The 15,000-nt window shown below is 50.1% G+C and overlaps 4 long non-coding RNA genes across 4 annotated transcripts in view; 1 reads left to right on the top strand and 3 right to left on the bottom strand.

The window, feature by feature from the left end:
- LOC144374257 (uncharacterized) overlaps positions 1-2,940 on the bottom strand; it is a 17,696-nt gene extending 14,756 nt beyond the window's left edge. The window contains exon 1 of the long non-coding RNA XR_013433708.1: positions 2,685-2,940. This is a non-coding gene — a long non-coding RNA (uncharacterized LOC144374257). The remainder of the gene's footprint in view (positions 1-2,684) is intronic.
- A 106-nt stretch (positions 2,941-3,046) lies between these two features.
- On the bottom strand, positions 3,047-4,779 carry LOC144374266 (uncharacterized). The gene is made up of 2 exons (XR_013433718.1): positions 4,671-4,779; positions 3,047-4,019 (listed from the first exon to the last, which is right to left on the bottom strand). It is a non-coding gene; the product is annotated as an uncharacterized LOC144374266 (long non-coding RNA).
- Positions 4,780-11,910: 7,131 nt separating this feature from the next.
- LOC144374264 (uncharacterized) lies at positions 11,911-13,259 on the top strand. The gene is made up of 3 exons (XR_013433716.1): positions 11,911-12,613; positions 12,715-12,982; positions 13,164-13,259. It is a non-coding gene; the product is annotated as an uncharacterized LOC144374264 (long non-coding RNA).
- LOC144374256 (uncharacterized) overlaps positions 12,605-15,000 on the bottom strand; it is a 17,702-nt gene continuing 15,306 nt past the window's right edge. The window contains exons 3-5 of the long non-coding RNA XR_013433707.1: positions 14,526-14,649; positions 14,304-14,396; positions 12,605-13,317 (exon numbers count right to left, since the gene is read on the bottom strand). This is a non-coding gene — a long non-coding RNA (uncharacterized LOC144374256). The remainder of the gene's footprint in view (positions 13,318-14,303; positions 14,397-14,525; positions 14,650-15,000) is intronic.

The following is a 15,000-nucleotide window of genomic DNA, read 5'->3' as shown; positions in this document are numbered from 1 at the left end:
CTTCACGGATCGCTAGAGAAACGTTCCTCACTGAGGGTGGGCCGCACCCAGCCCGGCTCCTCTCCCGACCGGCCGCCGAGACAGCGAGGGGGGATCTGCGGTATGGGCAAGCACGAGGCTTCTGGAGCGTTCGCGGCCGGGGACACCCCAAGGCGACCATCGCCTCGGGGGCCGGACCGGCCCCTGCTCGGCGTCCCGCCACAATCGCTCGCACGCCCGGGCAGCATCTCCCTTCCCCCAAGGGAGGCAGGGAAGAGCGCACGGGCGCCCGCTCGCCTAACACTCCCCGCGCCACTCGGCGCTGGGGACGACAACGCGACCCGCCCCCCACGGAGAGGGAACGGTCAACGCTGTCGAGCTTACCGCCTCGATCCCCCGAGCGAAGCAACAACTGTTCTTCCCCTTCAGGCACTCGCCTCAGAAACCCCCGCAGACGGGGCGAGACTGACAGCGAGGCGGCGGCCGGCCGCGGCAGCGGCACCGGGACCGGGAACAGCACACACCGGCTCAGCCTCAGGCACCTCAGGAAACGACCCGGAGCGCCCCAGGAGCACCGAAGCAGAGGCGCGCCGTCGCGCCGACGCGGCACGGCGGCAGCCCTCCCCGACGCGGGGAGGGCCACACGCACGGCCCTTGGCCGCCCAGAGCGGGCGGCGGGCGGGAAGCACCCGCTACGTCAGAGGACCCCGGGAGCGAGGTCGAGGCCGGGTTCCGCACCCCCGCCCTTCCCCGCACCGCGAACGGGCGGGGAGGGAAGGCGAGGGGCCCGCGGGCAGGACGAGAAGAGCTGGCCCATTCGCCATGAATGTCCGTCCCTCGCCTGGCGCGGCTTTGGTCCGGCCCAGGAGAGCGCAAAGTCACCACATCGATCAGCAGGGTGGGCGGGAGAGACCCGGGGAGCGGGGGGAGACCCGGCGAGGACCGCTTCAAGAGGAGCCTGCTACGGCCTCGCCGGCCCCACACCCCAGGGAGAGCGGCCGACGACACGGAACGGGGAACGCCTGACACGCGGCTCGGAGCCATGGAAGCGAGCGTCGTCGTCACACCGCCCTCGGCGCCCGCAGCGGGGAGCGCACGGGCGGTAAAGGACCACCCGCCACCTCCCCCACCGCCCTCCGGCGCCAGGAGACCGGCCGGCCGGAGGTGGCACCACCGCGAGGGCACTCCAGGCGCACCAAAGAGCCGTCGCACGCAGGCCCGAGGCAGACGGCTCCAGAGGGAACGGGTCCGGGCCACCCCATCAGCCCAGAGCCCCGCACGCACCCGGAGGCCCAAGCTCCCTCCCTCTGGCGGCACAGGCCAGAGGACACCGTGTCAGCACCTACCCGATGGCAGAAAACGGCCAACTCGGGCCAAGACAACCGCGACCGGGGCAATGGGGAACAGTTCACTCACCACTGCCGCCTTCCCCGAAGGGAGTCACGGTCGGCGGACCGCGAAATCGAGCCCATCACCGAGATCCAGAGCCCCTAGGGACAACTGGTCGACCCTCGTTGACGAAGGCACAGACGAGAGGCGGGGACCACCATCCCCAGCGAGCGGGATCGGGGGGCGGGCGGGGAACACGCTAAGGCGACCCACCACCGAAGGACGCCGGGCATAGCCATCAGGACAAGCCCCGGGCGGCGGCCCCCAAAGAGGGAACGCGGCGAGGCCGGGCCAGCACATTCGCGGCCAAAACCCACGAGAGAGAGGGAGAGGAAGCGGGAGAAAAAGAAAAAAAAAAAAAAAAGACAGAAGTCCCGGCGGCCGACCCAGACCGGGCCAAAGCGAAGCCCGTGCCACCGAAGGAGCCGCTCGGACCGCCACCCGAGGCGCCCGCGGCCCGGACCGAGCAGGGAGAGAAGACAACCGACACACACACTAAGCCCGCCGGTCCAATATCCCGCCAACGGGCCACATCGGCCCAGCCCAGGGCGACCGAGACAGTTCCGCCGGCGCCGCCCAGCTCCTGGAACTCTGTCTCGGCCACCGCCGCCGAATATCACGCCTTGGCGACTTCCGATGAGAAGACGCTCCCATAAAAGCGGCCACCAGGTGGAGCTCGACAACCGTCAACCAAATCGGGCGAAAGGGACGAGGAACCTCGGTCGGCGTCAGCGGGATCCGCTCCTCCGCAGGGGTCGTAGAACCTCGGAGGGCGTCAGCGGGATCCGCTCCTCCGCAGGGGTCGTAGAAAGTCACCCGGACACGTCCCACCAGCCGGGTCGCCACGCCACAGCGGCGGGCGCGAGACGCAGGCAGATGGGCCCAGCACCCCTAGAGAACCCGGCGGGGGACACGGGCGGTGTGGGACTTCAAAACCGAAACCACCACGGTGAAGCCACTGTTAGGCAGGCAGATTGCTAGGCCGCGGTCGGATCCATCCAGAGAATGGAGGAAGGGACAGAAACACGTAAAAACCCGTCGAAATCGGTTGCTTGGGAATTTGATCTGCCGGTCTTTGGGCTTGGGGTTCCCGCCTGTTTCTGTACCCCCCCCCCAAAAAAAATGGGAAGATGAACAGCCTCTGAGAATCCTTCCTCCTCTATGTCTGTGGTTCAGTGGCAGAGGGCCGGCCTAGCACATAGGAGGCACTGGGTTTGAGCCTTAGCGCGGCATACAAAAAGGAGGAACAAGTCGAAAGAAGGCGTGCTGCACGTCCACCTACAACTACTCCAAAAAAGAAAAAAAAAAAAGAATACCGATCATAATAGGAAAAAGGGATTTTTCCTTGTGGAGTTCCATTTTGTCTGTCTGGCCACGTTATCTTTCTTTTTGTTTGTTCGTTTGTTCTGTTTTGTTTTAAGAGAGAGTGAGAGAGAACTTTGATATTTACTTTTTAGTTTTCGGTGGACGGACACAACATCTTCGTTACGTGGTGCTCAGGGCCGAACCCCGACCGCACGCATGCCAGGCGAGCGCGCTGCCGCTTGAGCCACATCCCCAGCCCCTTTTTTAACTTTTACTTATTTTTCTTTTATAAAGACAGAGGGCAGAGGCGGGGGGGGGGGGGGGGAGAGAGAGAGAGAGAGAGAGAGAGAGAGAGAGAGAGAGAGAGAGAATATTTTGAATATTTTTTAATGTTTATTTTTCAGTATGCAGTGAACACAACATCTTTGTTTTATTTTATGTGGTGCTGAGGCTCGAACCCAGCGCCCCATGCATGCCAGGGGAGCGTGTTATCATCACTTGAGCCACATCTCCAGCCCATGAATTCTTATTTGTATTTGTGTTTTTATTTATCTTTTTTTTTTGGGGGGGGGGGTGCTGTGTCTGTTGCTGCTGCTGTTGTTGTTTTCCCTAAGAAATGAGCATATTCTCGAATGGGAAGTCATTTTCCATTGGGTCACAGAGCCAAATTTTACCTTTAGGCACTTGGTAATCAGAAGCTGTAACAGGGCTCTAAGAGCGGCTGCCTCGGCTAAAAAGCCTGGGCCCTTGCCCCAGAGCGAAACAACAACAACAACAACAACAACAACAACAACAACAACGGGGGTGGGGGCGGGACAGAAAGCAAAAAAAAAAAAAAAAAAAAAAGAATCGAACAAATAATCCAATGGATCCATGGTCCAAGGACGTGAACAGATACTTCTCAGAATTGGATGAAGACGCTCCTCTCCTATAAAAGCGGACACCAGGGGGAGCTCGAAAACCGTCAACCAAATCAGGCTGAAGGGACGCGGAACCTCGGTCGGTGTCAGCGTGATCCGCTCCGCAGGGGTCGTAGAAAGTCACCCGGACACGTGCCACCAGCCGCCGCCTCCCCCCCCCTCCCCCAGGGTCCCCCGCAGCAGCGGGAGGCGCCGGCAGTCTGCCCAGCACCCCTAGAGAATCCGGCGGGGGACACGGGCGGTGTGAGAGTTCAAAACCGAAACCACCACCGCGGTGAAGCCACCATTAGACAGGCAGACCGATAGGCCACGCTTGGATTTATCCAGACGATGTAGGAATTGACAGAAACATGTAAAAATCAGTTTGAAATCGGTTGCTTGGGAATTTGATCTTCTGGTCTTTGGGCTTTGTGTTTCCTCCTTTTTCTGTACAAAAACATTGGAAGATGACCAGCCTCTGAGAATCCTTTCTTGTCTAGGGGCTGTCTGTATCTTTGGGTCAGTGGCAGAGGGCCGGCCTAGCACAGAGTTTGAGCCTTAGCACGCCATACAAAAAGGAACAAATAGAAAGAAGGTGTGCTGTCCACCGACAACATACTACGAAACAGGAGGGGAAAAAAAAAAAAAAAAAATACTAATCCTAATAGGAAAAAGGATGCTTCCTTGTGGAGTTCTATTTTGTCTGTTTGGCCATTTTATCTTTTTTTATTTTTTATTTTTTATGTATCCATATCACAGAGCCACATTTTACATTTAGGCACTTGGTAATAAGAAGCTGCAACAGGGCTCTAAGAGAGGCTGCCTTAGCTAAAAAGCATGGTCTGTTGCCCTAGACTGAAACACCACATGCTCTGGGATAAATAAAGCTGGAGAGAGCTTGCCATCTCTACCTTCATTTTGATCTGTGTGCACATATTACGCACTGTTTCATCTAAGACGTAGCAGGGCAACAATATCTGTCAGCCCTAAATGGACCCAACCCCTGCCCTCCCCAGCCACACAGGAGACCACAGTCTGAGCAAGAGCACTTCACGGTGTTGTCATTCTGGTGTTGTGGCTCAGTGGTACAGCACTTACCAAGTACGCATGAGGCACAGGGTTCAATCCCAGCACCACATTAAAATCATCATCATCATCATCATCATCATCATCATCATCATCATCACCTAAATAGACAAAATAAACATATTTATTTATTTATCTATCTATCTATCTATCTATCTATCTGTTTGTTTATTTATTGGAGGAGGCCTGTAAACAGGGATTGAACTCAGGGGCACTCACTGACTACTGAGCCACATCCCCTAGCCCTACCTATCTATCTAGTATGTTACTTAGAGACAGGGTCTCACTGAGTTGCTTAGTGTCTCACTTTTGCTGAGGGTGGCTTTAAACTCTCGATCCTCCTGCCTCAGCTGAGAGAGAGAGAGAGAGAGAGAGAGAGAGAGAGAGAGAGAGAGAGAGAGAAGCATCTGGGATGACAGGCATAGGCCACTGTACTCAGTCACTTATTTATTTTCAGTATGACTTCAAGGTACACACAAGACAATCACTGCCAGGCGTAGGAGGAACGTAGCACCTTGATAAACAGTCAGATCTTTGAGGAAGCATTAAACAATCTTAAGGTAGTGTGCAAATCATTCAATAACCTCAGAATACCTACATGAGGGTTGGGATTGTAGCTCAGCGGTAGAGCGCTTGCCTTTGCATTCGTGAGGCCCTGGGTTCGATCCTCAGCACCACATAAAAATAAATAAATAAATAAAGATAAAGACATTGTGTCCATCTACAGCTTAAAAAAAAAAAATGTTTAGAAAGAAATAAATAAATACCTACATGAAAACCAGAGAGAATTAAAAGAAAAGATGGATACATCAATTATGGCAAAGAGACGAGAACACTCGTCCCTTAGCAGCTGATGACATAGGCCATAAATAAATAATCAGTAACAAAGGACAGCAGAAGCACATCACGAACAACCCACACCTAATGGGCATGCTCAGAACACTGCAAGGCCACCACTGCACAGCAGACCTTCTTCCTTTTTTTTTTTTCTTTAATAAATATTGATTTTTCAGTCGTAGTTGGACACAATACCTTTGTTTTATTTATTTATTTTTATGTGGTACTGAGGATCGAACCCAGGGCCTCACACATGCAAGGCGAGCGCTTTACCACTGAGCCACAACCCCAGCCCCAGCAGACCTTCTTTTAAAGTGAATACGGAATGTTTACCAAAGTTGACCATAGAATGGAACATAAACCCAATCTCGACAAAGTCTAAAACATGAAATCACACCACAACTCTTCTCCGAACACCACAAAAAGTAATCTGGAGGTCAGGCATGCTGGCCACTGCCAGGATTCATTTCAGTCAGACTGATAGGCCACGGTTGGATCCATCCAGACGATGTAGGAATTGACAGAGACATGTAAAAATCAGTTTGCATCTTTCACAAACTCTTGAGAGGGGCAGGTCAGGGGTCGAGGTGAGATTGAAATACCCCCAACAAAGTGTCAACTTTATCAGACCAGTAACCTAGATAAAGCAGGTACTTGTACTATTCCTTCTCTGTGCCATTGTGTTCTTTTTTTTTTTTTTTTTTTTTTTTTGGGGGGGGGGGGAGGCGTGGTTCCAGCCACTTTGGGTTCCTACCAGTTTGTCTGCAAGGGAAAATTTGTTTTCTGCCAGGCTGGGGTGCCAGTTATCAGGGCGGGGAAGTAAGATGCTTACACTAAACCGGGCTTGCTTGGGGCAGGTCTCAGTTCTAATTTACATAACAACAGGCAGTGCAAAGTCTCTCCCACTGCCCCTGAAGGAAGGAAAATATGGCCTCTCCAGGCTGTTCACAATTCCCAGCCTGTTTCAAATTCCAGTATGGTTTCCCGTATCTGTTTTAAGGGTCATTTTGTCTCTCTAACTCTGCATTTATGCTGACCGTTTGGTTTAAAACTAAACTAAGAGGTTAATTTGGATATCACTTGTTTCAGAGCATTTGTTCAATGTGTCCACCAGCATTTCATTTCTCTCTCCTGATGTTCCTTAATACCCTGATTGCTTTGGCCTCCTTCTCCTGGATCATGTGTCACTTGCCCCCCAACCCTTTGGTATAAAAAGAAACCTAGGAGGAGATTGATCCTAAAGAAAAGGGGTGCTCCACTAAGTGAGAAACTGAAAAATCAAGTGATTAAAAAGAGTTTGGTGTGGAGAAAGAGACGGAAATGTGTGTGTGTGTGTGTGTGTGTGTAAGTTATAGAGACAGAAGGAGACAGTCTCTTGTACTTCAGGGTTTTTGTTTGTCTGTCTGTCTGTCTGTGTGTTTGTTGTCTAATAATTACAGGGTTTCAATTGGAAGCTCTGCCCTGGGTAATTCTTTCCAATTCTTACAAAGTAGTAACTGTGGTTATGTTCATTTCTGCTAATGATTCATTTTTCCTGCTTTTTAAATTCATTGATCACCCGGAACTTTTTTTCCGTTTGGGGCAGGAGGGGTCCAAGTGCTTGAGAGATTTTTTTTTTTTTTCTTTTCTCCCCCCCCCCCCCTGTGTCATTTGAATGGAGATTTGGACCTCTGACTAAGAGTAGAGTTTTCTAAGAGAAAAGAGAAGAGCTCTAAGGGAAAAGCAGGGGATTAGATAAAAAAAAAAAAAAAAAAAAAAAAAGCCTTTTGAAACCAAACCATTGTTAGGTAAAACTGCTTACTCTCTGCCCTGAATGAGTAGAATCTTAAAATATGTGATATGTTTGGGTGAGTTCAAGGTGTCTTTGCGATTCATCATCTGAAGTGGCACCCCCTCTCTCCACTGAAAAGTCTTAACTGGGCCTCTTCAGAAATCTTCACCCAGACTGGTTTTAGGTCTGTCAGCAAGGGAGTCTCTGCAAAAGAATTCGAGGTGGATAAACTTCCTATTTTCGTGTCGCCCTGTTTACTTGGCCACTGGCCGAGAAGACACCAGCACTCCAGGTGCTGGAAACCCCCTTACTAGTTTTTCACAAACATATCCAGAACAGTACTTTGAAGAAATGTGCAAACAAGGCCTCTGGCCTTGAGCTGGGCTTCACCCAGAGGTCTACATTGTTAAGATACGAGAAGTTACCGACTGGACTCCATGGTTACAGCTGGCAGGGAGAGACTAGACAGGGGGGAAGAAGCTCTCCCCTTCTCAGGTGTTGTCCTCGAAGGGTTCACATGCCCAGAACAGTGAGAGGAAAAAGCTGCTTTTATGTGAACTTCTGCAGACCGTGAATTTCTGAGCCCCTCCCCTTACGTGCTCGGTATAAAACTCTGAAACTACCTGAACTCGGGGTTCAGGGGATTGATTCATTCATGACAGCAAAAGCCGTGTCCTCTGAACCTGGCAGCGGCCAAATAAAACCCCATTTCCTGCTCTGTTCGGTCGGTGCCTTGCCTCATTTGTCCCTACAACACATCCATGCAAGGAAGACTTGATCAAACCAGTAGCCTAGGTAAAGCAGGTTCCAGGTTGCTTTTTGCCACCATCACCAACACCAACCCCTTCCCCCTTGCGCCCCCCCCCTTCTTTGCAACTGAGAGATAAGCTAACATGGGTCACTCTGTATGCAATGAATACCAATAATTTCTTCTGATTTTTTTTTTGAATTACATACAAACAAACAAACCAAAAACCATGAAAAGTATCAACTATGTGACTGAGAATCAAGAAGAGTAATTCACTCATGTAAATTCAGAAATTCGGTAAGGTGGTTGTTGTTTCTGCTGCGGTTGTTGCTGCTGTTGTTTGTCCTTTTTTGTCTTTTTAAAAAAATTTTCTCCCAACTGTCGAATCGAGGAAAAGGGGTGGGGGGAGGTGGTGGTGGTGGGGGTCAGAAAATGTAACAGGGGTCCACTTTATATGCTTTGAGTATAAGTCTCACTGCTCAGCCACTGAGGCTCATGTCAAAACCCATATCCTTTTTCCTTTCTCTTTTCCCTTCCCCCCCCCTCCGTCATCACAGGTGAAGCTACATTGACTTTCAGGGTGGGTTATCTGCCCATTGGCTAACAAATATTTAGAATTTCCATCCAGAAAATCACTTTTTCTGTTTGATAACCTTGCCAGGCCTCGGATGCGTTAAAACAACAGAGTGTCAGCAGAGTCATCAGAGTTTTGCTGCTGTAAAGGTTTAGTTCTTATGTTTTCTTATTATAATAAATTCCCCCTCTTCCTTCTGAGATGCTTTGCCTCTGGGCAACACCCCCCAACACCTACACACCTCCCCCCCCCTCTCTCTCTCTCTCTCTCTCTCTCTCTCTCTCTCTCTCTCTCTCTCTCTCTCTCTCTCTCTCTCTCGTTACCGCAGGGCTCCGTAAGTTGCTGAGGCTGGGCTTAGTCTTGTGATTCTCCTGAATCACCCCACATCTCCATCTCTGCCACTGGGGATGTGTGCACATCTGGGGACTAGAGTAGTATGCTGTGTGTGAGAGATTTTTTTATTATTCAAAAGTCGGTACACTTAAAGACATATAGGTTTCCTACACTACACGAGAGTAGTGCCCTTTTTATTAGAACGTGTATTGTACCGAAGCTCTAAACTTATCCCGCAGTCAGTGACACATGTGGAAGTTCTACCACTTGAATTCGGTGTAACATTCAGATTAAAAAAAAAGAAAAGAAAAGAAAAAAGATCTGTGCTTGGGGCTGGGGATGTGGCTCAAGCGGTAGGTAGCACGCTGGCCTGGCATGCGTGCGGCCCGGGTTCGATCCTCAGCACCACATACAAACAAAGATGTTGTGTCCGCCGAAAACTAACTAACTAACTAACTAACTAACTAGATATTTAAAAACTCTCTCTCTCTCTCTCTCTCTCTCTCTCTCTCTCTCACTCTCTCAAAAAAATAAAAAATAAATAAAAAGATCTGTGCCATTAATGACCAGTTTTCACATCTGTTAGTTTTGATTGAATAAGTAAGGGTTTGTTTTGTGATCGTTTGTTGAAAGAACACTCCTGTACCAGGTGAGTGGCACTGTTGCCTGAATGCATAAGAGTATTTGTCCACTTGAGTCCAAGCTGTTCACCTAGGTCCAACTGTTGGTGAGCAAAAACCACATCGCGGCAGTTATCTGGCCAGAGTCATAGATTCTGAGCGTGGCTTCCAAAGTCAAAGGTCAACGAACGTATGTAGGACTTCTAGGCAACTGTGATGTGAAGATGTCTGGGCTTGTTGTACAATAAATGTGTCTGTGTTCCTTCAGCGAAGAAGGAAATGTATGCATTCTAGAATGCAAAGCTTGGGCTAGGGTTTTAGCTCGGTAGTAGAGCACTGTCCTGGGACGTGTGGAGCGGTGGATTCGATCCTGATCCTGAGCACCACAGAACCAAAAACAAAGGGACAAACAAGCCGATAAGGTAAAGATATTGTGTCTGTCCCCCCCCCCCCCAAGGGGATCAGGAGGAGGTTCAGAGAAGGATTGTAAGCTCATAGCGAAAGTAACCTCGCGAGACCCCTGTCTCCAAAAGAAAATTGGTGATAGTAAAAGCAAATGGGATTCCGTTTTGTTTTACGTCTCCATTCTGTAAAACAACCAGGCCAAGTAGAAGGGTCATGACTGGGGCAAGATGTTCTTTGCCTTTTGCTATAGAAACCTTTAAGGAAGGACATGGGACGTTGTTTCTGTAACTAGCCCATAACGGGGCTACGCTTCTGTCACTGGAGTGGCTAGGCTGATTGTGATTGGCTGAGCGTCCCTCCGCCTGACTTCACTCTCCAGCTTCTGGAACTTGGCTTGTTTGCATTAGCTAGACGCCCCCTCCCCCCAAAACGTCCCTTTTGCAGGTTTCAGGCTTATAAGGAGCACCCTTGCAATTGTTTGAGGCTGGTCAGGGGAACAGCTGTATGTTCTTCTGGTCAGTCGCCGCTAGTTGTGCTTTAATAAAGGCTTGATTCCTTTATACGTGAGTGGTCTGGAAGTCAGTTTTTGAAACCCCGGGGACCAAGCTTTAACTAGAACGAACGAGCGAGCGAGCGAGCGAGCGAGCGAGCAAGCAAGCAAGCAAGCAAGCAAGCAAGCAAGCAAGCAAGCAAGAAAGCAAGCAAGAAAACAAACGAATAGATAGATAGATAGATAGATAGATAGATAGATGATAGATAGATAGATAGATAGATAGATAGATAGATAAATTGAATATGAGGATGTGGCTCAGTCACTGGTCAAGTGAGTGCTTCTGGGTTCAACTCATAAATCAATGGATTTACCAAAAATGTATAAAAATATCTTTATAAAAAGGGGATGTTGGTTTAGCTCAGTGGTAAACTGTGTCTGTGTTCAGTCCCCAGTTCCAGGGTCCAGGATGAGCCTGCGTGAGGGGCTGGTTTCTGGTTCCATCCCCACCAAGGAAACCCTGACATGAGTATGGGGAGATGTATTCGGCTATTGGAATGCCAAGGGTAGAGTGATTTCCATGTGGATCTCCCCCCAACCCCCCACCCCGCCCTTTCTCTGTGTGGGCAAGGTCTCTTCTAGTGTCTTGATTTCTTTTATTTATTTATTTGGCCTAGTTGGAAAGAATGTGTTTGTGTTATTAATTTCTTTTTATCTGGAGCTGAGGATCCAACCCAGGGCCTCGAATATGCTAGGCGAGCTCTAACGCTGTCCAGCACAGCACGGGAGGCATCTTGATGATTTTTTTTCTTTTTTTTTTTCCTTTTTTCTTTTTTTTCCCCTTTCCCGGTGGGCACTTTGCGATGAGATTTCCTTGCCTGTTTGGGTTGTTTGAGTCTCTCTTTGTTCACTACTTTTGTTTCTTTTGTGATGCTAGCCTGGGGAAGAAACCCAGGGCAGGGCCTTGGGCATTGGTCCACAAACGGTCTGGATGGCTGGGCAACACCCTCACCTTTTTTCCTTTGTCTCTTCTTCCCCAGAAAGTAAACCCAGGAAGGGCCTCCCTCTCCTTCCCCCAGGCCCAAATCCATCCTGCTTGGGTTTGGTGCGCAGCAGACAGGTACACACTGGAGACACACACACACACACACACACACACACACACACACACACACACAGAGAGAAATGGGGAAACATCACTGTTTTGTTTTGGTTTATTTCTCTCTTAAACTCATCCAGGCCCTCCCTCATAGCTCTCAGGGGTGGGGGAAGGTGTTTACCATGGACCTCTAGTGGTGACAGCCTTGGGAGCGAACTACTGCTGGGGAATTGGAGTTAGTGGGATGGGGGAAGTGTGGATTATAGTTCAAATTCCAAGGGTCGGGCAGAGGCACAGAAGCTATCTCCTAGGTGGGACATCTTAAAGGCTAAAGGAGGAAAAACGACCAACCCCCCCCCCCCCCAAAAAAAAAAAAAGAGTTCCAGGGGTGAAAGCGGTATGTCCCCCCCACCGCCCAGTGCTTCCCGGACTTTACTGTATGGGGCGGGGGGGGGGGGGCCCCGCCGGGGGAACAACAGAGCGGGCACTGAGGCCCTTGCCCATCTGTCTCTCCAGGGACTCAATAGGCTGAGGGAAGAGAGGAAGACATGACGCGGCGGCTTGCAGCTTAGTGATCTGTATATGGATATCGATATCTAAGTCTGTCTGTCTATCTATGTCTATACATGTAGATAGATTATATCGAAACTGGAAATGGAACTCAGGCAGGCCTTCCAAAATGACGGTAGCTTTGCGCCACCTAGCGTTCGGTGACTGCAACCAACGGGGCTGCCCTTTTGAGACCGCAGACCACTCACTGTGAACTCCCCAGTTCCACAGGGTGGAAACATCCACGTGTATATGCTTGTGTTTCTGACCCGGTGGCAAGATGAGATCCGACTGAAGAAGCCAAGCAAGCCTAAAACGTGTGTCCCACCTTCACCACTCCTAAGTGTGGAGGATTAGCCAACTGAGAAAGCCTTAGGGGACGGACGGCTGGGAAAGGGAAGGACCCTGAGTCACTGCACAGTTGCTCTGGGATCCAATTTTACCTGTAGACCTACTCGGCGCTATATAAACCTCAGCCAGCCAGCCATCCAGCCTGTGCTGCATTTTGTCCTGCCTTTATTGGTATTAGGTATTTTCCAGAAGAAATGGGGGGGGGGAGGGCGGGGATTTCCCATCTCCTGTCAAGAGTCTCCCGGGACTGAATCCTCCTTGTCCACGCTTTCCCTGAAGATCCTTTAGAGATTCTCCACTTCGAGATGGACCGATGTGTGTGCTGCCGCAGGTTTGACAGCCATCCAGGAGGAAAAACAACCCCCCCACCCCCCCCCAAATAAAAAGAGTTCCATATCTCCAATACCATCACCTTTGTCATCATTCCACCATCCTTGGAAGAAGGAAGTCGATCCAAAAGTCCTGGAAGAGAACAGTAAGAGTAGTGAAAGATCAGAATGGTGAGACAGCGTCCAGCAACCGCCCCCTCAGCTACTCACAAGAGAAGGTGAGGTCCTGGGAGTAACTCAGGCAACCTCCAGAGACCTCGAGCTTTAACCAGCAAATAGAGAAAGGAGAGGGAAGGGGAAGGGATAACACCACCACAGGTGTTATCACAGACCGAGATAGGATGTTGACTTCTGGATTCAATCCAGGGGAAATCATATCACCTTTCTTCCCTGTTTTAGGCAGACTTATCTGTCCTTGAGTCCACGCCCAGCATAGTCAAGAATGTCATGTAGACTTTGGAGACCAGAGGATGTCAGAAATGAGTCTTCTCAAAAGTAAGAAGCCGAATCACAACCGCGGCCAGGAAGAAGTGCAAGGTGGCCTTTGAATCTCCTGTACGAAACCTCCTGTTGTTGCTGACGTGCAGAGTCACAGCCTTTGGGGACCAGAGTCCCCATGTTTTTTGCTTTGCCAGCGCTGCCATAAGCCTTTTTTCCTGTGTCTCAAGACCTTGCCATCCTTATTGGATTGGGCCAAGCTTTCAGCAACAGGAAGAGGGGAGAGGGAGAGGGAGAGGGAGGGGGAGGGGGAGGGGGGAGGGGGAGAGGGAGGGAGGGAGGGAGGGAGGGAGGGAGGGAGGGAGGGGGAGAGAGAGAGAGAGAGAGAGAGAGAGAGAGAGAGAGAGAGAGAGAGGGGGGGGGGGAAGGGTAAAACTTAGGGGCTGGGTGTGTGGCTCAACTGGTAGCATGGGGCGCTGGGTTAGATCGCACCAAATAAAAACTAAAATAAATAAAAATAAGTTTAGGGCTGGGGATGCGGCTCAAGCAGTAGTGCGCTCGCCTGGCATGCGTGCGCCCGGGTTCGATCCTCAGCACCACATACAAAGATGTTGTGTCCGCCAAGAACTAAAAAATAAATATTAAAAATTCTCTCTCTCTCTCTCTCTCTCTCTCTCTCTCTCTCTCTCTCTCTCTCTCTCTCTCTCTCCCCCCCTCCTCTCTCAAAAAAAAAAAAAAAAAAAAAAAGAAAAGAAAAGAAAAAACAAGAAGGAAGGAAGGAAGGAAGGAAGGAAGGAAGGAAGGAAGGAAGGAAGGAAGGAAGAAAAAAAAAAGGCGTGCATAAATGCACACAGAGTTGTGGATGTATAACCGACGTGATTCTGCAATCTGCATTTGGGGTAAAATTGGGAGTTCATAACCCACTTCAATCTAATGTATGAAATATGATATGTCAAGAGCTTTGTAATGTTGTGAACAACCAATAAAAAAAAAAAATTTAAAAATAAATAAATAAATAAATAAATGAATAAATGCACACAGAGTTTGACCCCAACCCCCCGTCCGCTTATGTTAGGACAAATGGTCGACCTCGATACGTACCAGATAAAGGAAAAAAAAAAAATTTTGAAACACCCTCCAGTGGACAACTGGTAGACCTCAGTCGTGCTGGGGCACACCGGCCAACTGGTCAACCTGCGGGGGGGGGGAGGGGAGGGGAGAGAGAAAAAAAAAATGTAAAGCAGCGCGGCAATCAAACAAGCCCCCCCCCCCCCATAAAGGAAAAAAGAAAACCAATCATGTAGGGCTGGGCTGTGAATATACCTCAGTTGGTAGAGCTCAATGCGTCGGCGTCGAATGTCCAGTAGCGGTGGTCCAAGTCCCGCACCGAACCGAGTCAAACGAGTAAGTCATGCAGGCAGAATTCACATTGAGACCACTGGTGGACCTGGGGGGGGGGGGAGGCGGGGCGTGTATTGGAGGAGAAAAGGAGTAATAGGATGAGGGGGGCAGGGGAAAGACGAGAGGAGGGAGGGAGGGAGGGAGGGAGGGAGGGAGAGGGAGAGGGAGAGAGAGGGAGGGAGAGGGAGAGAGAGAGAGAGAGAGAGAGAGAGAGAGAGAGAGAGAGAGAGAGAGAGAGAAAGTAGTTAGGGGCTGGGGGTGTGGCTCAAGCGGTATCGAGCTCGCCTGGTATGCAGGGGGTGCTGGGTTAGATCGCACCAAATGGAGAAAGAAAGAAAGAAAGAAAGAAAAAGAAAGAAAGAAAGAAAGAAAGAAAGAAAGAAAGAAAGAAAGAAAG

Source organism: Ictidomys tridecemlineatus, unplaced genomic scaffold, assembly GCF_052094955.1.
Source record: "Ictidomys tridecemlineatus isolate mIctTri1 unplaced genomic scaffold, mIctTri1.hap1 Scaffold_633, whole genome shotgun sequence".
In the NCBI taxonomy this organism is placed as follows: domain Eukaryota; kingdom Metazoa; phylum Chordata; class Mammalia; order Rodentia; family Sciuridae; genus Ictidomys; species Ictidomys tridecemlineatus.
The sequence above is the reverse complement of the archived record's forward strand: the minus strand, read 5'-3'. Positions and strand labels throughout refer to the sequence as shown.